The following is a 22,375-nucleotide window of genomic DNA, read 5'->3' as shown; positions in this document are numbered from 1 at the left end:
TGGGCAGCCACGATGCAAAAACCAAACAGCCCTCTGAGAAGAGGGGGCCCTGACACATGGCAGGAGCCAGAGGAACAACTCGAACCCACCTCAGGAGCAGGGGAACACACAGTAAAGAGAGGACATCAGAAAGCAGTATGGTTTTAGTTAACATCCATTGTTCTGCAGATAAGTGAGGGCAAACACCAACAGCCAACCTCGCGCGTCTTGGCACCTCGGAACAGTGCAATATTTACCTGTGTGTGAAGTCACAGCTTGCTCCCAGACACGCTGTTCTCTCCTTCATGAGAATCCTTCCTCAGATGTGAGCAGCACACCTCGAGGCCCCGCGGCCCCACACAGCAGCCCATGGCTGTGCACCCCCTGAGGACACAGGCCCCACACATCGGCCTGAGGGGAACAGGCCTCCAACGTCCCCTGAGAATCTCAGACATAGCTGACAAATCCTCACAGGAAAGTAGAAAAAACAGAAAATGGGGAGACAGACCAGCATCTCACCAGATCAGACTGGCCCCAGCCCTGTGAGAGGACAGAGCAGCAGCCCAGCAGCCCCCTGCCCACAGGAGCTGCGGGGCCACAGCAAGGCCTCACCGAGCAGCTGAGACGTGGCTGGCACAGGCTGCAGGAGCACAGCTCAGCTATTTCACAGGGCAGCAAAGAACCTGAGGTTGGTAGTGTGCAACGTGCACTGCAAGATGTGGTGCTGGTGAGCTTCAGACCAACGAGACCTGAATTCAGGGCACCTGCCCAGGGAACCAGAGCATCTGCACAGTGCTCAGTGCTGCTAGAAGTGCCAGCACAATAGCTGATCCTTCTAAGACTCACAGAACGTATTTTTATGAATATGATGATTAACTCTCCACAAACCAATAGAACAGGCTTGCTTTTAAAATAAATTCCCCCCCACACACACCAATAATTGCCTCAGTCTTGGCCACATGCAGAAAAGGACTTATCAGGAAGAGTGCACAGGAAAGCCATAAAATGTACAGAAATGGATAAAGAAAACTTGTAATTACCCAGAGCCTACTTATGGAAGAACACGTTTGGACAAAAAACACATGGGTGAGGTGGAAGGGGAAGAAGGTGGAAATCAAGAGATCCTCCTACTCGTCATCTTTTGTCATCGTTTTATGTTTTTTTTTTTTATTTTCAGTATTCCACAGCAAAACATCATGTACTGGAATTAAAGTGTTAATGCTCCAATTCCAGGTACCTGTCCCTATACATTAGGGAAGTCATGGATCTGACCCTTCTGGGTGGGCCGGGCTCTTACTGCCTGGCAGTGGGTGCTGGAGGTGCTGTCCCAGCCATTCCAAGCTTTTCAGGTTTGACTCGGTCTCGGGAACTCTCTCTCCTATCTTATTTGATTTATTAGTCTCAATTTCAATTAGATTGTATTACATTATGTTATCTTGCATTCCGATATCATAGTTAGTAAAATAAGTTTACCTCCATAGATTGTTGCCGCTGTGTTTTTTTTTTTCCTCCCTTCCTTCCTTCCCATTTTGTGGGGCCAGGTGGGGGGGTGGGGAGGGCAGGGGCCTACTGCCCCCTGTCACGGGCATACATTGATCTAGTTAACTCCATGACATCTTTTAATACTAAATACAACTAAGGAAACTGATGGTTTGACTTACATAATGATCCTAAAGGTCTCTTCCAGCCTAAGTGACTGTATGAAATCACTACACGATACTCTTAAGAAAGGTAAATGGAAATAAGAACACCAAGTTTCCACAATATCTTTGACTGAGTGTTCCTGCAGCCCTTCTCCAGTAGCCTGTGTGTTCCATAATGCTGCTGTCTCCATCAGACTCCATAATGCCACACAGGTGCCATTAATAGCTGTTATGAGAATTCTCAGTTCTTCTGGTCCTAACCAGAACTCCTCAACTCCTAGCACTCACACAGAAGCAATTAAAAGATCTGGTTTTGCTGCCTCCGTTAATTCTGACCTCAACAGATGGAGGAGGTGCTCAGCACCAACCCTTTTTCCCTCTTCATCAAGTATATACACGGCACAACAGCATTGCTGGGATACTTTCTACAGACAGTTCAGCTGAGGCACATGGGAAGGCTAAGCGCGTTTTATTACAGCACATGGGCAAGCACATGCAGCTATGGGAACCGAGTCCAGGAGCTCCTGCCTCTGGCCAGGCTTCAGTCAGACTCTCCTGATTTAGGAACTGGGGGTGGTAGCAATTGGAATTTAGAGTTCCAGGTCACATAACCAAAAGATTTGCCCTATCCATGTACTCCGCAGCTACAGTGAATGCAAAACTAAATAGAGGGGCCTGCATGTGAATACAGGGAGGAGCTAGGAAACAGAATTTGCTCAAAATACCAGATTCACAACAAAACTGAAAAAGCAATGCAGGAACAAAAACACACATGCTGACAACTTCTACTATTACTGAGTTTACTTTGCCGTTTGATTTCGGTGGGTTTGATTTTGTTTTTTAACGAGGTCAAAGGCTTGGGTTCACGGAGCTCCTCTGCTGCCCAATGGCCGCCTGTGCCTCCGCCCACAGCAGGGCCTCCCATGCAGCTGCTAATCCACTCGGATGCTCAACAGCAGAGCCTCGAGTTTTCACGGATTTATGCCCTACGCTGCACACAGTTCCGTCTGTTTCACGGTTATTGTTCTCACCAAGTCTACTTCATCATTTAAATTATTAACAGCAGAATTACACTGACTGAGATCTCCTGGAATAGACAGCTTTAAAATGCCAAGGCTTGTACTGTATTGATACACACTGACTGAAACAGATAAATAGGAAGAAGTTTAGATTTAAGGGTCATTACTTCATCTCTGTGCTTTTTTAAATTTTTTTTTCGTTGCATAAGAAAAACAGACAAAAAAAAGTTGGAAAAGCTGCTGTAGATGGCCATCTGCAGACTGCCACACATACGTTCAAATACCTTCATGCAAACAGTAGCCTAGAGCTGCTTGATTGATGTGCCACACATCAGAGCACACACCATCCTCAATGCTTCCTGGCTCACCTCACTGCTCTCTGGCATGGCTCAGGGCAGCAGTGCATCCCACGCAGCAGAACCCAGCAATTCCTCCATAAGCTGCAGCCACAGAGCCTCTGCAGCCAAGGCACTTCTCTTACCAAAGGGGAGTACAACATTTGCAAAGCACGGACCCTGTAGCAACACGCATTGCAAAGATGTAAATTTCACACCAGTGTAAATCAAACCCAGTGACACAGGTGGGTGAAGGAGGAAGAGGAGCACAGGAGCACAGAGTAACTTCCAAGGCCCTAGTTCATTGATTCCATCACTGTCACTTTCTCATTAGGAAGAGAAAGCTTCCACCAGCCTGTTACACACCTACTGCTGCCAAATCATTCAGAATACTAAAAAGAAAAGTGTTAGAATCACAAATTCTCTGTAATTCACAGGGTTGCAAGCCAATTCCCCTCCCTCCTTTGACTACATTTTTTGAAGGCAGAAAAGTGACTATGAAAAACCAGTTCTGTTTGAAAAAGGAGCAGAAAGCCACCTGCTGTCAGGGACAAGCCCTGTGTTGCCCCAAGCAGCTCTCCCCAGCCCCAAACACTGCCAGCAGAGGCAACTGAGCTGGTCCCAGAGGTAACAAAATTCATTAATAACAGACTAGAGAGTGCCCACATTCAGATCACACATATGGTTTGAATACAGGGAATTTGCTTTTCCCATGCACTGCATTACACGTTTATACTGAAATAAAAGCCATTTTTTCACCTAACTTCTTCTAGCATAATTGACAGATGGCTCTGATTCAGAAAAAAAGCAATCAATGTATTCAAATAGTTCCTACCCAGGCCATGTTGCCTAGTCTTCAAATATTTTGTTACAGACACACTTGTTTAAGTAGATAAGTTCCATGCAGCTTTTCATGGGAGATTTTCTTTTAAAAATAAGACCTAGCCTCCTAAAGCAATAGTTTCTCCTCAATTAAGTCAACGTCCAACAGTGGTTCCATTATGTAACAATGAAAGCCTCATGTGCAAAGACAAGTTCTTTTCAAGCCAAAGGAAAGCATATTTCAATCACATCATGTACCCAAAACCACACCACTCCAGTGCTCGCTCACCCTGGATAGAGGTCCAGGTTACAGCTGGTTCGAGGCAGCTCCTCACAGCCACCAGGTGTTAACACACCTGAGCACACAAGTTTAATTGCAGGCAGCACACACTGAATCCATATTAGAAAAAAGAATTTCTTACTTGTGTGGTGGGGAAGAAGAAGAGAGAAAATGATTGTTTTACAGGAACTTTGTATCATATTCATCAAGCAGCGAAGACTGAGGTATGCTCTTTCACTAGTGCAAGGCATAAGAAATCTCAAGTCACAGCTACAGGCCCCCCATAGAAGAAGCCTTTCACAACTGCCAATGGCACCAATTGCTCATAAGGCAATGCTTCCAGCACTGCAGAACACACGTCCCAAAAGAATCAGGCTGAGCATGAACCACTTTACAGAACTTAAGAACAACAACACCTTTAATGTTTAAATGACTTGTGTTGCACAAAGATATTTCATGAGAGAGAACTGTGGGGAACAACAAGAGATAAAAATCCAAACGTACCTTGCTTGTATCACTGCAGCTCACCCTCTCTGCTGGTTCACTACTATTCATGCTAAGCAGTTACAACTGCTCTATCCTTACTTTTATTCCCTCCCTCTTATCCAAATGACCTTCCTGATAAATTGCTTGAGGACCTGCTCCTGTGTAGCATCAGGTAATATTGATCCCATCAACTTGTCTCATCAGCCAGCAGGCAAAGGAGCTGCATGTGGGGCCTCTGCTCCAACAGACCTAGCAGCAGCAGGAGCAGCAATAAGGCCAAAGGAATCACTGAACTCCAGAACTGCAAAATCCAAAATGAGCTCTTTTATGGATAGGATTCAAACATCAGAAGCGCACAACACAAATGTAAAGTGTGATTCTTCTTTACTTCCTGAGATATAGCAAGCTATTCTTGTCTTTACCAGTTTTCTCTTTCCTCATCTCTCATAATTAGACATATTATATCAATGGCCAACCGTCAGCTCTCAGAAGATCTAGCAGAGAGTGGGTTGCTCTATGCGTCACTCATCTGCTGCTGAATAAAGTGTTTTTTCTCCTCCAGTCCTAATGATACTTCCAGTTGGAAATAGCTATATTTTCTCGGAATAAATCAACCCAACAGAAAACACCCTGTAGAGGCTTCGTGACAGAAGCACAGAGCTAAGGCTGGAAGGTATGTCTGGAGGTTGTCTGGTCCAAGTCCTCTGCTCAAGTTAGGCCACCTGCAGCAGGTTGCTCAAGGTCATGCTCAGCTGGGTTGGAATATCCCTAAGGATGGAGACTCCTCCGCCTCTCCAAGCAACCTTGCCAGTGCCTGGCCACCTTCACAGCAAAAAAGGTTCTCCTTTTTGAAGTGGGATGTCCCATGTTGCAGACTATGTCCATTGCCCCGTGCCCTTCATCTCACCTGACACATGGCCCTGACGGTCCCCAGACACCTCCTGGCCTTGTGGCAGCAGGGCATGGGCACTGCTGGGAGCGGGGGGTGGACGATGGTGCGTAAGCAAGTTGTTCCGATCCTGGGGTGCCCTTCCAGGCACACAGGCTCCTCAGTTTGCTTAAATTTGGTACTAACTTTGAACATCAGAATCTAAGCAATTCCTTTATTTTACTGTTATCTATGCAGGGGACAGTGGCTACTCTGTAAGAAGCCAGAAAGGAGCACAAGCCAGCCATGCTCAGAAGCTATCTGTGGGGAGTTCTGCCGCTATTTGCTTTTTCTGTCTGTGCCGAATACGTGCACTTTGAATTCAAACGAGCATCAGCACACAGCTCTTCCCTGAGCACACAGCTATGTACAGAAAAGGTTCTGGAAGCGACAGTGGGCAGTGCGGGGAATGCTGAGAGTTCCAGCAGCAGCACTGCGGTGCTAAAGCCAGCAACAGGAGATCACCGTGGAAAGTAACCTGAAGTGTATCTGTGCATTGTTCTCTTTCACATCAACTTTTCCTGACAGTATCTGTAACAAGAGGGGCAATAATTACTTCACACAGTCCATTCTGTCAGCATTCCCCGCACTGCCCACGAGCTCAGCATTAGCACCGCGCCGCATGCAGGAGGCAGAGGGCCACCACCGACGGGCTGTGTGCCCACCTCCCTCTGCCCCTGGGGCCACTGCAGCCAGGAGCACACGCAGGATCACAGCACAAAGCATTAGACATGCTCTGGAAACCCTTTGCCCAGCTGCTCATTAGTACTGCATTAGTCTGTAAACTCGAGCGCAAAGCGCCTAGTTCAAGTTGCTCTTTCTTGATGTACTTGAAAGGTCCTGTGAATTTATGGCAGGATAATGCGGAGCACAGCACCTATTTATGAGTTGATCATTTGTACGAAACCCCCCTCAAAGCGCCGAAGGTTACCATTCGACCACGAGCTGCACTTAGCTGCGCAGAGGGCAAGGAAGCCAAGTATATGAAAGTTAAAAGCATTAATAAAAGTGTGACTTATAAATTACTTCATCTTTGTCACCCTTTTTGAAATGGGGTGAGAGAGGCCAGGGTAAATTTATTTTTTAAGTGCTTTCTGAGACCTGCAAGGGTCAGCCCTGAAATGCTGTACTCTATAAATCATTCCATGCCTATCTGATAGATGTAAGTGCATCATAACATTAACAAATATTGATTTGTTTATCATTTGCAACGGTTTATAGTTAAATGCAGACGTTGTAACATTTTTAGGGAGAAGAAACTAATCTGAGAGAACGCAGAACAGAAGGTGCATCGGCCACAGGACAGAGCTGCCTGTTGTTCTGCCGCCCGGCCGCCACTCCATGCATGCTGCACTCCTATTACAAAACCAGTTATTTCACCAGATGACTAAAATTTTCAGGCATTTCACAAAACAACTTGTATCACTGCTCAGAACAACAGCGAAACCCTGCATTAGGGGCGCTCGGCTGAATCACAGCCGTGAGAAGCAGAAAGCAGCAACTGCAGCGGGCAGCGGTGTGCAAGGATGCCAACTCTGAAAGCTGAGGTGGGGGAGCAGGCAGCACAGCATCACCCAGCCTGGATCCCACCACCAGGTGATCGTGAAGGTCAGAAGCCATCTATAGCCACTCCACACAACATCGCCTTCTGGTTTCCACCCATTTCATGAGATTACCAAAATCGGACATTTCACCGCAGGCCGGGACGTGCAGCTCACGTGCATCATGGAGCGCTGTACGTAACGCCTGGAGGCACAACGGGGACACGCTCTGTGGCGTTTCTGACCTGCTGCCAGCCCTGACCAGGGCCACCCCCATGGCCAGCCCCAGATTTCTGCCCAAAATCGGGGACCCAGGTGCAAGAATTGGCCCAGACACCCTGCAGGCAGCCCGGTGGGTATGGGGCAGTGCTGGTGTCACACTGGCCAGCACCATCCAGCAGCACACGGGAGCTGCTCCTCCAGCACCCAGCCTGTGAGACTGCAGACCTGATAAAGTGCATGGTAGCACCCACGTTTTTGTTTTCCACTTAGTTTAATATTATGCAGCAGGTTGTAAAGACAGGGAAGACACCTAGAGCAACAGAAGCAAGTTGGGAAAAACTGCAATAAAAATCTCATTAACCTAATGAGGGAGACAAACTGTACGGCGAGTCTCCTCCTGATGCTTTGCATCATTAGGCGTTAGGGTAAAAACAAACTTTTTCATTAAGCAGCCACAATAAAAACTGGGTTATTTTCTCTCCCTACCCCCTTTTTGTTTTTAATAGCACAACTCTTTGCTTTTATTTATTTTTGGAACTTGACAGGCTTGATATCCAATTTCTATGCAGAACCACCCACTATTCACATCTCAGAGAGCTAATGAAGTGTAATAAAATTGCCCCAGGAGACATGTATATGGAGACATGCACAAACTTTTCACGAGAATACTAACTGCAATTTCTTCAGGTGGGAAAGTAAAATTATGTAAGATAAATGAAAACAAAATCAAATAAACACCAACCATCAGCAGTGAAACTCCATTTGCAAGGGAGGAGCACCTCCTCTCCTGTGCCGCCGTCAGCATCGCTCCCGATTCCGCTCCACTTTTCTATGAGCAGCCTCTGCTATGACAAGCACACTTCAGATTCTCGTTAGGAAAAGTGAAACACAACAAGGCCGGATGAAACAGCTCTGTACCAAAGCAGCAACCAAGCACTGATAACACTCGTGCCAGATCGCCAGGAGCGCAGGGAGGTGGCACCAAGCGCTGTGCCGTGCTGTGCCGTGCTGGCAGCGCCGGGGCTGCGGCAGCGCCCACACCGAGCAGCCCTCAGCCACAAGACCCTCTGCTACCAATTACAGGTCGTCAATATTGACTATCTGAGGGATTTCCATGCTTGGGAAGCAAATTAGAAACTCAATACCTGAACTATTCCTAAATGCAGTTATCAACCTCAGAGTTTTATCTCATAAAACCAATTCAGCTTAGAGTTTAATTCTATTAAATTAGGGCTTAGAAATAAGATTTGCTCTGAGAACGAATGCATCATTAGTTTTAAAATGCAATATACTGAATCCCAAAATGTGCAGCACTACAGTTTGAAGAATAAATGAGTAGAGATGGCACCCACATGCACTTCTCCTGAAAAATATTTACTGGCCTTGGAAGAATCTGCCAGCTCGTTAGGCCAGCCAGGCTTTCGGTATATGGGACGTCCCCCTCCTTTAGGGAGCGATAATCCTCTTGTGCCTCTCCTTGGCACAAGTTTTTCCTTTGTTCTTAAAACCTTCTTATTTCAGAAGCTGACAGAGAAAAAAGAATCAGCATCCTCTTTCTTAATAAAAATGCCACAATGAGATCCTGTCGGGCTGGTGCCAGGCATGTCAAAGGAGCAGGTACTAATGCAGGAGACCTCAAGAACTACCCGTTTGTGTAAGTTCCAGCCTATGGAAGAGTCACGTAGGGCTGTTTTTTTTAAATCAGACTTCCAGTACATGAAAAGTACCCTTCCATGGGGTGCACGTAATCTTTGAATAGGGCCCTTAGTTTCCTGTGGTATTGTATTAAAACGCATGTTTGATACAATAATACAGGGATAGAATATGTTCAGAAGAGGACGAGGTAGCCCAACGGTGCCTGTCCCCTTGCATTATGAACCGCTGCGCACACTTTCATGCCGTAGCAGTCGAGCAGAGCGAGCCCAGCGCATGCCTGCAGCGTTAGCATTACGTGATTGAGACTTGGGAAAAATAGAAGGAAAAAGGCAAGCAGCAGCCCAGCGGCACGGGAAGTCCTCAGCAGGAGTAAGATATTCTGGTGACACGTTTCACTACAGATTTTATTCCAGATGTGGTATTTGAGACGATATAATGGAAGCAGGAGGTTCCTGCCCGAGCCTGGCCATCTCCTTCTGCATTTAAAAAGTGCTGTTTCAAAAGGAAATAACGATGTCTCCAAACAGCACCGTGTTGTGAGTGAGCAATCTGCACTGTGCTGCTGTACCATCATAAAGTAACCGGTGGCCATTGTCTCACATGTAGGCTGGGTTAAAGCTTTTAGAGATGTACTTTAATACATGTTAATTTGCTGGCTTTATTCAAGTGGACTGTAACAGTTCTGTCCTAATAAGAAGTACAAAAATAAAACCAACTCAAATGATCTAATTATGATTTTTGGTAGCAGAAGACTCATGTGGAACACCATCAACGCTATACAGCCTGAAATACTTACCAGTAAGCATTTAATGTAACAATTAATTCAAAAACACACGCCAGAGCTGTGGAAGCACAAAGGGCAAAACTACCCATGTCCATCTGGTCGGTTAGCTCGGCAGCAGCTCTGGGCGCTGCCCACACCATCATCCTCCCTCCAGTTGGGATCTGGTCTTACAATATTGAGCAAATGCTCAGGTAATCACATTTGTACTTTTCCATATGATTTTCCTCTTTCTTAATTTTAAAATTATATTTAGATCAAAACAACTCTTGTATTTTACGTGACTAGAAGCCTTTCCTTATCATATTCCATCCTCAGCAGCAGCAGCAAGCAGCTTCCCACGTGCCAGCAGCATTCCACCAAAGAGTGCATAGCTGCACTCCAACCTGCATCTGCTGTACTTGCTTTGCATTCAGTAGCAGGATCTACTCCAAACAGCCAAACAGAGCAGCTTGCCTGAGATGCTACAGGGCTGCTGACATTTAGAAGACTATTTTCAGTCCTATTTTACATACGCTTCCAAAATGTAGCTTATGAGAACACAAAAATTAGAGAGAAGACGGGCTCACCAGTGTCTCTGGAAATGCCCGTGACCTACTTGCAGCCATAAAGAACAGGAAAATTGTATGGCTTTGGCAGCAAAGTTACAGGAAGGAAAGAGCCGACCCCAGTACCTGCATAGGTACCCAAAGGGACAGCCACCTCGAGTGTGGCCTTGGGAAGGGAGCTGCAGCCCGAAGCCACCAAACCATGCACCGCTGCTGTGTTCTGGTAATGCACCACGTCTGCTTGATTCCCCGGCCCCAGCAGATGCCCAGGGAAAATCCTCCAGGCTGAAGTGCAATTCCTTTTTCTGACTGCTCCTAACGTGCAGCAAAACAGCCAGGAAACAAAGTGGTGTGATAAGTGTAGCACAGGGGTAAATATTAACCTATGCATCTCTTAACGATGTGCTGCGCAAAAATCTGTAACGAGAGAATCAAAGAGCGCGGGAAACACAGCCCCAAAGTTTAAAAAAAACCTTAAAACAAATCGGAATTAATCGAGGCATTACCTAAGTGGAGGGATTAAAGGAGAAAAAAAAGCACCTGAGTGAATTCAAGGCTATTAAAACTGACCACGTCTGTGGATAAGCAACAACCATAAACTGCCCATTGATACTTTACATTTGGTGCGGCTCTTTCAGCCTATAAACAAATTGTAAAAGATGGCAACAGCTAATTTAAAAAATAAAAAGCGAAGTGTTGTGACAGAGCCTAAATTGAGTCTGACAGTCAAGGTCACGTAACTTTTCACTTTTATTTAAAGACATTGCTTTGATTACTGAAAAATATTGCACGATGCACACGCAAGTCCGAGGTCAGGACAGCCGCCTGCGCAGGCAGCAGTGACGGCTCATTGTCTGCTGCTTTAAAAGGAAAAACACCAATAATCGTTTAAATTGCCAAATGTTGTGTAATTACCAAGCTACAGAAAATCGTCAGAAATCAGTGGTATAATTTTTTGAAATACACTTTGAGTGTCCCCCTTGTGCCCCAAGCAGCCCTGTTACGGCTGTCAGTGATTCCCAGAAATGTTAGGGAAATGCTTGCTGCTTTATTTCGCACACATGAAAAAAGCCTTCGCTGCATTATTTTTAATTACTTAATGGCATCTGTATTGTTCCGAGCCTTTTACCACAAACTTTGGGAAAAACCCTTAAAGGCAGCTCTGAAATTCACTACCTGTCAGGAAATTAGTTGAGGCTGCAATGCATGTCCTGTGCGGAAGTACGGCACGCACAGAAAGGATCTCCCGTCCGCCGCAGCCCTCCCGGGCCCATTAAAGCCGTCGTAGGTGGATCTCACTTATATCTTTGTTTGAAAGAAAGAAATACGGGTTCTGAACAGAGCTGGAGCCTATTTGATGTTCAGCCTCTATTGTCTTCAAGGCGGACCGGCATGAAAGCTCAGAATTAAACAGCCTTTGAATATAGTTTTCATGGAGATCACTGGAAGTGATACGAAATGCAGCAGCCCAGCACACGGGTCCAGGCTGCCACACTTCCCACATCCATCTGCTTTCAAAGTTTATAAAATGATGATAACCATTTGTCACAGACTTTTTATAAATTACGGGCAACAATCAGCCCTTTTCTTTTCTTTATCAGGACCTGCAGCTTTCCTGGCTCCTTCCTTACTGCAGCACACAAACAAGTTCAAACACTCACATTTTCTCAAAGAAACAGCTCCTGGAGTCACCAGTACTGCTTTAACCGGGACACGGAGAGCAAGGAGCCAGTGTTCTAATTGTACAGAAAGGTTACCAGTGGGGAGCGGTGGGAGGTTATGCGTCACATTGGGGAGCAGAGGGCAATCATCCCGACTGGCCACAGCTCCAACAGCTTCCTCAGGGCTTTGTCAGATGCCTCCTATGGGTTATGAAGCACAAGGACTGGGATACAGTCAACGAACTTTCTGGCCTAGTAGCAGGTCTCCATGCAGGCATCTTGGCTTGAATCTTTAAACTTAATGCTTTTTTCAATTTAAATAGCAAACAGTTTCACAACGTATTCTTTCACCATTTACTGGCCTTCTCATTTTACACCCTTCCTCGGGATGCGTGGGCTTTGCCACTCTTTGTTACTGAAATGAGCTGCCCTGTAGAAACCCATCACATTGCTCTGCACGCTCCCATCTCACCATGTGAAGCCATGCCTAAGGACAGGGAGCAGGAGCACAGGGCTCCCTCACACCACAGATGGGAAAACAAAGTGTGAAGGAACAAAAAAAGCTTTTTCCAGCACAGAAAGAACCTGAGGTGTATTTAGACCAAATGTAGTTAGTATGGGTTCCTCTGTCATTACACCCTGTGGTCACAGAATCATAAAATCATTCAGGTTGAAAAACACCTCTGCAATCCCGAAGCCCAAGCCCAACCCATCCCATAATGCCCATAACCACAACCCTCAGTGCCACACCTCCACGGTCCCTGAACACCTCCATGTCCTGAGCACAGCTCTGCTCCACTCCCTGGTTCATCCCAAGGCTGGAGCTGCCCCACTCCCTCCAAGTCCCATCTCTGTGCCCAACATATTGCCCACGGCACTGCTGAGCCCCAGGGAGGGGACATGCAGCACGAGGGCTGTGCGGAGCACTGGGGATGGGTGCTGAGCATCACTGCTGCAAATCCACCCTGTGTTCCCCACCTCCCACGTGGTCCGGCTTTGGAACCCACGTTGGTCCGTCCCCATTGTTTTGCAAAGCATTACATACAATTTTCTTCAGATAAAATTCCTACCCTATATGGCAGATGAACATTTAGAACTACGCCAATATTTTAATTCAGACCAGCGATACTAGTGTTATTAGAAAAAAATAATTACCATCTAAAAAGTAATTACTTATTGGCGGCAATAGTTTGGAGGGCACAGGAAACAGACACCCCACAAACACTGCAGATGCACATCTCCTCTTTCCACCTGCAGTTACATCACTTGTACTGAAATTTGGAGCAGTATCGTTTGAGCAGGTGCATTTAACATTTTTGTAACTGCATTTAGGCAGAGCTGTCACTTGAGAAGATTATTTTAAAAGGGGATCATGAAAAAACTACTCAGATAAAATAGCGCGTCATGCCAGACTCATTGTGCTAAATATATTTCTTGCACACTTCGCGTTTTCGCTTCACCGTTCTCACACCGGGGCGTGCGGTGCTTCCTCGCTCGGCAGCACTCCCTGCTGAGCCTGTGGCAAATTCCAGAACACAAAGCACAAGTGGAGCCAGGGCAGCACTGCAGGAGGGAACACCGCAAGCAACACCAATCACTGCAGAAAATCAGCTGAAGGCACCCGAAGTGCCGGCACCTGATGTGGCAGCCCTGCAGGCAAGGGGTGAGCGTGGCACCTGCACCCACAGCCCCAGCAGCACCCTGAGTTGTCATCATGGGGACGCTGAGCAGCCACGTGGGGACACCAAAATGCCATCTGGAGACAATGAGCTGCCATGTGGGGACATCGCAATTCCACGTGGGGACACTGAGCTGCCACATGGAGATACTGAGCTGTCACATGGGACACTGAGCAGCCACGTGGGGACATTGAAATTTATGTGGAGACACTGAGCTGCCACACAGGGATACCAAAATGCCACATGGGGACACTGAAGTGCCACATGGGGACACCTCCCGGCCACATGTGGACACCAAAATGCCACGTGGGGACACACTGTCAGCACGCAGGCACAGCGCTGCTCCCCGACCGCGGGCATGGAGCGCGCAGAGCCGGCAGCAGTGGGGCCCAGGGCACCTCCAACAAAGCAGCGCCTGCAGCCAGCCCTGCAGCCGGCCGTGCGCTATTCATCTCCTTGTTCAGATGAAGGCAGGATGCATAAAGAGGAGCGAGAGAGAAAAGGAGCAAAGTTATAAAAGGAAAAGGAGAAATCATAAATTAAAAGAGAGACAAAAAAGCTCTTCTGGACATTTTTTTCTGTGCAAAGCAATATGGGAGGAGAAGCGTTGAGCATTGCTGTGTTTCTTCATCTAATGACACAGAAAAAGAAAATCTTTCCTGCGAATAATTCAAGTAAACGATCTCCAGAAAACACAAACAGCAACGCCAAATTTCTTGGCATTAGCTGAGCTCCCAGAAGTGCTGCTGCTGGAGGCTGGCGCTCCCAAAGGCACACTGAGGCAATCTGTGCGAGGGGAAAATCAGGAATGGGCAGAGAATGCAGCACCGTCCTCCCCAGCGCCGCACACCTGGGGCTCAGCTCACCGCAAGCCTCATTTCTGAGAGAAAAGTCCCTGTGACAAACCCAGCGCTGCCGAGGGCCGTTTGCCGACTGGGAACAAAGATCTGATCCACTTTAACTCGCCAAACACTTTGCCACTGTTTTATATGCACCGCATCCGAGGAAGGAAAAAATAAAGGAGAGATTTTTAGGTCAAACGATTAAGGAGAAAAGGGATTCAAACCACCAATTTTTTAAAGTTCTAATTGTTTGCTTATTGACACCAATTTACATGGAGCCTCTTAGCGAATAAAGGTTTTCACAGTACATGGCACTTCTTTATGTCAGTTTTTAGCCATCATGTCACAGCCTGGCTTGAAAAGAAGAAATGCTGAAAACTCGTAGGCCAGAAATGAACAGCCTATTAAGATCTGAAAAGCTGTCATCCCCACTGAAAAGACTTGCGTCAGCCACCGAGGATATATTTTAAACCGCCTGTCCGCAAGAAAACTTTAATAATGCAGCCTTGCTCTAATGTCTTGTGAGAGGAGAGGCAATTTTACTTCTTCTATTAACCCAACGTGATTACAATGGCTTATTTCATGGAATATTAAGTTCAAATTCTGCTCCCTGGGAGGACAATAAAAAAAAGAGTGTGCTTATGACATTGCCCGAAATAGCCACAAGGACCGCAACTCCTTGGTGCTTTTAATGCATCCAAGCAGTAATCCACCTTAATTTGCTAATGGTTAAGTAAATTAGCAACAAAATAATAAAATACAAAAAGGTATCGGCACAGAGGTAAAGTGCTTTCCTCTAAAAATATTAAAATAACAAAATGATGTTTGTGCGGAGATGGCGGTGGCCATCAGCCCCCTTTTTCCCCCCACCGGGTCAGGGGCAGAAATAAACTCCGTGTGTCGGCCGGGCTGAGCCACGTGGCAACGGGATGTGCTGCGACCACAGCTGGAGGCTTCGTGCCAAGGGAAGTGTCTGTCACAGCCAGAGCTACCTGCAGGCTGGGGCTGCTCTGTGTGCCATGGGCTCAGCGCTGCGGGCACTGGCCCTGGGGCAGCACGCTGTGGGCATCCAACTGGGGGCACAGTGCTGTGGGCATCGAACTGCAGGCATCATATTGTGGGCAGCGTGCTATGGGCTGCATGCGATGGGCTGCATGCGATGGGCACCACGCTGTGGGCATTGCACTCTGGGCATCGCGCTGCCGGAAGGCACTGCCCACCCATGGGCCGTCGCCGCCCACTGCACGCCACGTGCAGGAGCCACGCACACCATCCCGACAGGACTGGGGCACCTCTGCCCTCACAGCCGGGCGCTGTCACCCGCACTGCTGCTCTGACCAAACACGGAGTGCTGTGGGTGCAGGTGTCCCCCTGCTGCCCCATCCTGCCGTGCGGTGGCGGAGGCCGGGCACAGGGCAGCAGTGGGATCCCCAGATCCCCACCCAGCACACTGCGCTTCGCCTCCTGTCTTTCCTTCTCGTGCTTTCTATTTACTACTTTTTCTTTTTTTTTTTTTTTTTTTCCAAAGGTGGAAAAAGAAATCATTTTTTCATTAAAAAAAAAATAATAATGTATACATGTATATATGTATGCAAATAGCTGGTGCAATTCTAAACAGCCACCGTTTATTTTTTCTACCTACCGCAACAATTTCAAAGCAAAAAGGCGAACTTAAAGAAATACATTCGACATTGCCTGCTGTGTAACATGAGGAGACTCCATAAAAGCAGAACGATATTTATTCCTCCTTTCCCTAACAGCTCCCTGCTTTATTGGGCCCGTGTTCCAAAGTGATCTGATAAGAAGGAGCGAGGCTAAATGGCAAATGGCAAACATCCCAAATCGCAACCTGATGTATTTCCCCAGCCCTGACCTTCAGATAAAAATCACAGAAATCTGCAAACCCACCAAATATGCAGCGCCGCACGCTTCCAGCGTTTTCAGACACAACAGTCGGGGGCAAAAAAAAAAAAAAAAGGAGAAGAAGAAAAAAGAAAGAAGGGCGTTGCTATTTGGAAGCGCCCGGCCTTCCCTCCCTTAGAATTTAAGGCTTACGGTGGTGTGCAGCACATGCGGGCTGTGCAGAGCCTCCGTCGAGCCGAAGGGTTTCCTCCATCTGCGGGCGCACAGCTGCCTGTCTGCGGCCATCAGAGAAACGCAGTGCGTGCAAAGAATTTATCCCACTGCTATATCATAGGTATATTTAGGGAAATACTTCAAACAGCAAAAAATTTTGCACTGTGAAATTAGCTAAAATCATGACAACTGTAAGAAAAAAATTATACGGACAAAATTTGGGTCTGGTGGAAGAATTCTTTGATGTCTGGATTCCAATTTAACCCCGACTGAGTTCTAAGAATCAAACGACCAGAATATCTCCCACACCCCGAGCCTCCCTGTCACTGCTCATCACCGCTTCATTCCATTCCTCCCAGCCCCGCGCCCGTGCAGGACCCGCTCCCACATCTCCTCCTCTCTGGGTACGGCTGCTGCCAACTCCCCATTCAGATACTCATTTAAACACGCCTGATAGTAGCAGAAAATACACATAACAGTATTTTCTTCGCTGTGCACCTTCACTGTTCCATGGCACACGTGTAGGTCGGATGCTGAGCACTGAATGTACAGCAACATGTGCACATCTGAGATCTAAAAAATATTTTTCGCGGCGAGAAATGCTGCGTCGGTGCCACACAGCAAAGCAGTGAGCGTGGATAGCAGCACGTCTCCTAAATCAGAGCGCAGGCAAAGAACAAAACCTGCTGCCATACACACAGACGTTTCGGTGTCACTACGCTGCCCACGGCAGGGGGACCACGCAGCACGGACCGTCACCTTCGTTTTACACAGGGACAGCAGCACGGAGCCTCCACCAACCGTACACATTGTGTGCTGAATAAATAGCTTCAGCCCCTCCACTGCTGTGTTTTGCATAGAAATTCACTTTTTCTTCAGGTACTGAACCGCTTCGTCCTATAAAGTGAACCGAGCTGCAGGATTTTTAAAGCGGTTCTAAAACATTAATAATATATCTGGGTTGTTTAAAGAATATTTCCAAATAACATGAAATATTCAGGCTGCCCCCCCCAGCCCCCCTATTCCCACCCTCGGCACCATAAAAAGATAAGATTTATCATGAAATGTTTGAGGGATAATCAGCCATTTTTGGCCAATATATTTTAATATTTATATACCTGACATAGCTGAATATAAATGATACATCAGGATTTTCCATAGTGCGTGGAATTTATACAATTAACCGAGCGATCCCATGGCTTTAGGGCATGCAAGGTGCAAACAACGCCGCAGCGCTCTGCTGATTATTGTTATAAATCTTACAAACCACGCGGACGTTCAGGTGCGTTTTGTTTACACCGTTTCTTTTCAAATATTATATAAAACAATGTTATTTATTATTAAAAGAGTTTCGCTTTCCCACTGCATTTATTTCACAAGCTCCAATTATATCACTATTTTAAAATACAGTTGGCAAAATACATGTCTGAAATTTGTAGCAAAATTTGACCATTTTCAAGTTATTTCTAAGGATTTTTTATTCTAGCAACAAGGAAAGGTTTAAGCATTATCCGTACCCGAAATGTCTGATTAGAAAGAAGTTGGAGCAAGAAAAGCATTTGCCTGAGCCGCAGCGGCAGCTCGCAGAGCCGAGCAGTGCTGTCAGAGCACCCACAGCCCCGCGCTCAGCTCAGCCCCGCTGCTGCTCGGACAGCAGTTCTCAGCCATATCTCAACAATCAAAAATACCGACTCTGAAAAGCTTAATCTGCAGTTTTGCAGAAGAAAAAGCACGTGCAAATAAGCAGGTTTGGATTTTATAATGCGAATGCATTTTTCCTTGGAAACAGCTACATGCTCTGTGTTTTTATTCCTCTTCCATATAAATGTAGGATCACTGAAGGTCTGTACTTACAAATAAAAATTCCTAAAAACGTGCCTACCCGGCTGCAATGCTACAGTATTGTTTCAATTATTTTCACTGGGCCGTGCCCGTTTGTTGAGGTGCTGGAGGCGCCGAATGTGAAATCTGAAGCACAAACGGCTCTGAGCTGAGCTCTGAAAATCACGGGGTTGTCCACCCGTTAGTAAAAGGGAACGGAGCGCTGCAGCTGCTTATCAAATCAGTTTTATGTTTCTGAAATGAGTTCCTGCTGCTGAGCCTGAATTCAGAGCCGGTCAGAAAAAACAGATTGATGGAGCCCCAAACAACCCCTCAGAAAGCACACCAAGGTGCTCCCCACGCAACGCGGCCGCATGTGGCAGAGGGGTATCTTTGTTTGATACCTACGGAACCAGAGCGCGCTGCCTGCCTGGCTCTGTGTGTCCATGGGCAGAAAATCCTGCCCAAAAAAATTATAACTACGTACATTTTTTTCTGCAGATCTTGTTTGCTTTGCCTCAAGTAAACAAGCAGTGTCCCTCCTGCTCGCTCTGCAATATCGGCACTCGGGTGTCTTGCTGCTATTGTTTTTCATTCAGAAAGCACACGTATTGCTTGCTGAGCACAATTCCATTTCATCTGAAATTTACATTTTTTTCTGCATTTAAAACAATTGAAGAAACAAACAGAAAAGGACAGTGTTGCTATTTACCATCCTTTTCCACATTAATACAAAAGCAGCCCAGTGAGAGACACCCAATTTTTTTTCGTTTTAGTACTTCTTGACCTGTTCAATGGTTTCTTTTAAATGCACCTAAAAAATAGCAATCTGGCACAGAAATGCAGAACTGTCTGCTGCCTTCAGACATCGGCAGCGTTTTGTTGCAAATCTGAAGGTGTTAAAATCGTATCGGCGGTGCCAAACAGCGCTAAACAGGAGCTGCAACTTTATTTTTAATGACGACTTTAAGGATCGGGGATCAGCGAGGTGAATGTAAAGACTGTTAATCTTAAATTTCTACAACCCCCAGTGTCAGGGCAGGCATGTATGGTGCATCAAGCATAACAAGACGAAAACGAGGAGGTGTTGGCGAGGAGGGGGTCTGCGACACTTGCTTTTCTTGAATCCCTCTGAATACATTTCACAATTCATCAGTTTTTGTCTTTCCTGCCACGAGTGAGGACAATCAGACCAGACACCCATTAGATTTTTCATGCAATTTTTTTTTTCCTTGTTCGTGACATGTTGGCAGGGAGGATGGCAATTCTGAAATCTTACCAAATGAGAAAAATGTCAGAAACGGAACTGACAGCTCGTGGTTACTATGGTGATAGGTGATATTGAAAAAAAATAAAATAAGACTCAGTTAATTCAAAAGGAATCAAGTTCAGTATTTTTAAGCCAGCTGATACAGATGAAAACTTAATCCCGACACCGGGATGTTATCTCGTTTTAGCTAAGAGGCAAAGAAACCATTTACTTGATTAAACAATTAACCGGCTCCAACTAAAAATATACAATGGACGTTATAGTGGGAGCAAAAATTAAAAATATCTGCAACGGGTCCATTTCTCAAAATGAAACAGAAAGAGCAGATTAGGAAAAACACTCTGCCCGTGGGTTTCTCCTCCACAATCACCGTTACCCACACGGGTCCGGCGCTCCCGTGTCACTTTTAGAGAGAAAGAAGTGGTTTCATTCACTGACAAAGAGCAGCGCGGAGGGAAGCGGAGCTGCTGACGGATGTCCTCCGCAGACGGCCGGCCGTGCAGGTTGTGCAGGAGCCTGGATATCTCCATATTTGTGTTTATGTATTTTATGGGCTTTTTAAAAATTCCCCGGGGAGCTCTTTACCGGGCCAAAATAACGCGAGATCTGGTGCTCTCCTGGTACTTCCAGCTAGGAGCTGAAATACTGAAATACCAGGAGAACATCAGATCTCGTGTTATTTCAGCTGCATTAATGGCTCCCTGAGGAATTAACAAAGCCCGTGAAAAACAAACACAAATATTTGAGGCAGAAATATAAATGCTGGAGTATCCGCCGCTCCCACAGACACACTGCACGCCTGCCCTGCCCTGCTGCATCTCACATCTCAAAGCCAGGGTTGTGTCACCAGCCATGTGGACAATTAATACCAGATTGCTTTTTTTTTGCCAGCCACCTCTGTGTTTTGGTGCAAATCCAACTGCTTTTCTCACAGTCCTTGAGGAAAATAATTTTAAAGCGAATGCTTGTGAAGTTTTAGGGACGTTGTCACAAAAAAAACAACTTTCCAAATGCCAAAACCTCCACCAAAATTGAATTTTGGTCCATAGGTGGATGTGTGAAGAGCCGTGTCGGGAAGTGCGCTGAGACAAAAGGCAGTTCGGGTTTTGGAAGTTCATTGTATTTCCATATACGTGTGTTTAAGCTGAATCACAATGCCATCCCACATTTGAAAGGGACATTTAACCAGGCTAGAGGAAAGCACTGCAAGAAATCAGGTCTTTCCAGATCAGCAAATAAGGAGAAAAAGCAGCATTCTTATTTATAACCATCAGTTGGTATTTAATGATGAAGAGAGAGAAAAAAAAAAAAAAAAAAAGGAAAAAAAAAAAAAGAGGAAAATACCCTGGAAAAATGCAGCAGCTCCTGACAGGTTAGCGGCTCAGTGCGCACTGGGCAGACTGCATTGCCATCTACTGGGAGAGGGAAGGCAAAATCCCACTAAAACAGCTTGTGTTTCAAACGGCTGAAAATTAACTGGAAAAAAGCCTAATCCAACATTCGGCACTGAACAAAAAGCAAAAAATTGTCGCTGAAACATCAGATCCTTTTATAGCTCATTATGTGCCACTTCTGCCATCTCCTCCGGCGCTCTCTTACTTCCCAGGCAGATCCCGTCCCAGCTCCATCCTGCTGCTCTGCAGAGCATCTCAGTGGTGCCGGGAGACCCTCAGGCCACCAGGACGGGCAGGTGGGATGCAGGCCCTGCCTGGGGCTGTGCAGGGCGAGGAGACACAGCCCGGCCAGGCCCAGTGCTGGGATAGCAGCCGGGCTGAGCTGCGTGTCGTTGCGGCGCAGCCTGGTCCAGCAGCACTGACGCGGCTCGCACCCACTGAAGCCAGGCTCCCACACTCCTAAGTCACATCAGTGCCTCTCATCTCCCGTCTTATCATCCGTATTTTGGAGCCACCCCAGGGGCTGCCATGCGGAGCAGCAGATGCTCGCACAGGGCAGACTGCCTCGTGAGCGCGTATCAACACAGTGCACCAGGTACAGAGCAGCAAGGGGGAGAATCTGCCATTACCTTATGGACCGCACACTGGAAGGGCCGCCGCTCCCAGGCGCAGCACCAGCAGCCCCCAGCTCAGCCCCCCATCGCCCTGCAGAATGGTGCCCGCTCCCTGTGCCTGGACTGCCGCTGCCACCAGACCTGCAGCATTCTCCTCAGGGCACGCGAAAGCTTTCAGAACAGCGGTGGCCAATAAATATAAATTGTTTCTGAAAGAGTTTCAGCCTACACCCACAATGCAGATCCTTCCCTGCTCACTGCAAGGAATGGAAACGGTGCCATCCTGCTCCCAGCCCTGCACATGGGAGCAGAAAACGCTGGAATGCTGGCTGGGTTGGATGAGCCCCGTTGTCCCCTTGCTGCCAAACAAACGGCGTCACAAAGGCCGGATGCTCCCAGGCCAGGCCATGCTGAACTCTGTCCCCATAGCTCAGTCCATCGGAATCAGCAGTTCCTAACGAGAGTTCTGTGTTTCCAATGCAAATAGGGTTTCTATCAGGATACATTTTCATCCCGGGTCTTCGTAGACAAAACATCTCCCCCAGTATCAGTGACACATCTGATTGCATGTATTACTGCATAAAAGTGGTTCGGGGGGAACATCAAAACAAGTTCTTTTATACTTGCACCAAAAGAACCTTGTCTAAACAACAGAATTATGCTAAGAGTAAAAAAATGCCGCTTTAAAATAAATGCAATTGCAAAAAAAAAAAAAAAAAAAAAGGATCTGAGAGATAAGAGAATGATAAGATAAATAAACCAAAAAGACAAGATATCA

General features: G+C 46.7%; 1 protein-coding gene across 7 annotated transcripts in view; it reads right to left on the bottom strand.

Annotated features, from left to right (window-relative positions):
- The window catches only part of ZFHX3 (zinc finger homeobox 3), a 512,524-nt gene that overhangs the window by 389,156 nt on the left and 100,993 nt on the right, over positions 1–22,375 (bottom strand). Inside the window, exon 1 of one of the 7 annotated variants that reach the window (XM_090149532.1) lies at positions 237–1,505. The exons of the other annotated variants lie outside the window; for them this stretch is intronic. The gene's annotated coding sequence lies outside the window, so the exon portion shown is untranslated. Of the gene's footprint in view, positions 1–236; positions 1,506–22,375 lie in introns of those variants that run through there. 7 annotated transcript variants of the gene reach the window in all.

This window comes from Phasianus colchicus, chromosome 13 (genome assembly GCF_987193195.1).
Source record: "Phasianus colchicus chromosome 13, bPhaCol1.hap1.1, whole genome shotgun sequence".
NCBI classification, from domain to species: domain Eukaryota; kingdom Metazoa; phylum Chordata; class Aves; order Galliformes; family Phasianidae; genus Phasianus; species Phasianus colchicus.
This window is presented reverse-complemented; position numbering and strand designations above follow the sequence as displayed.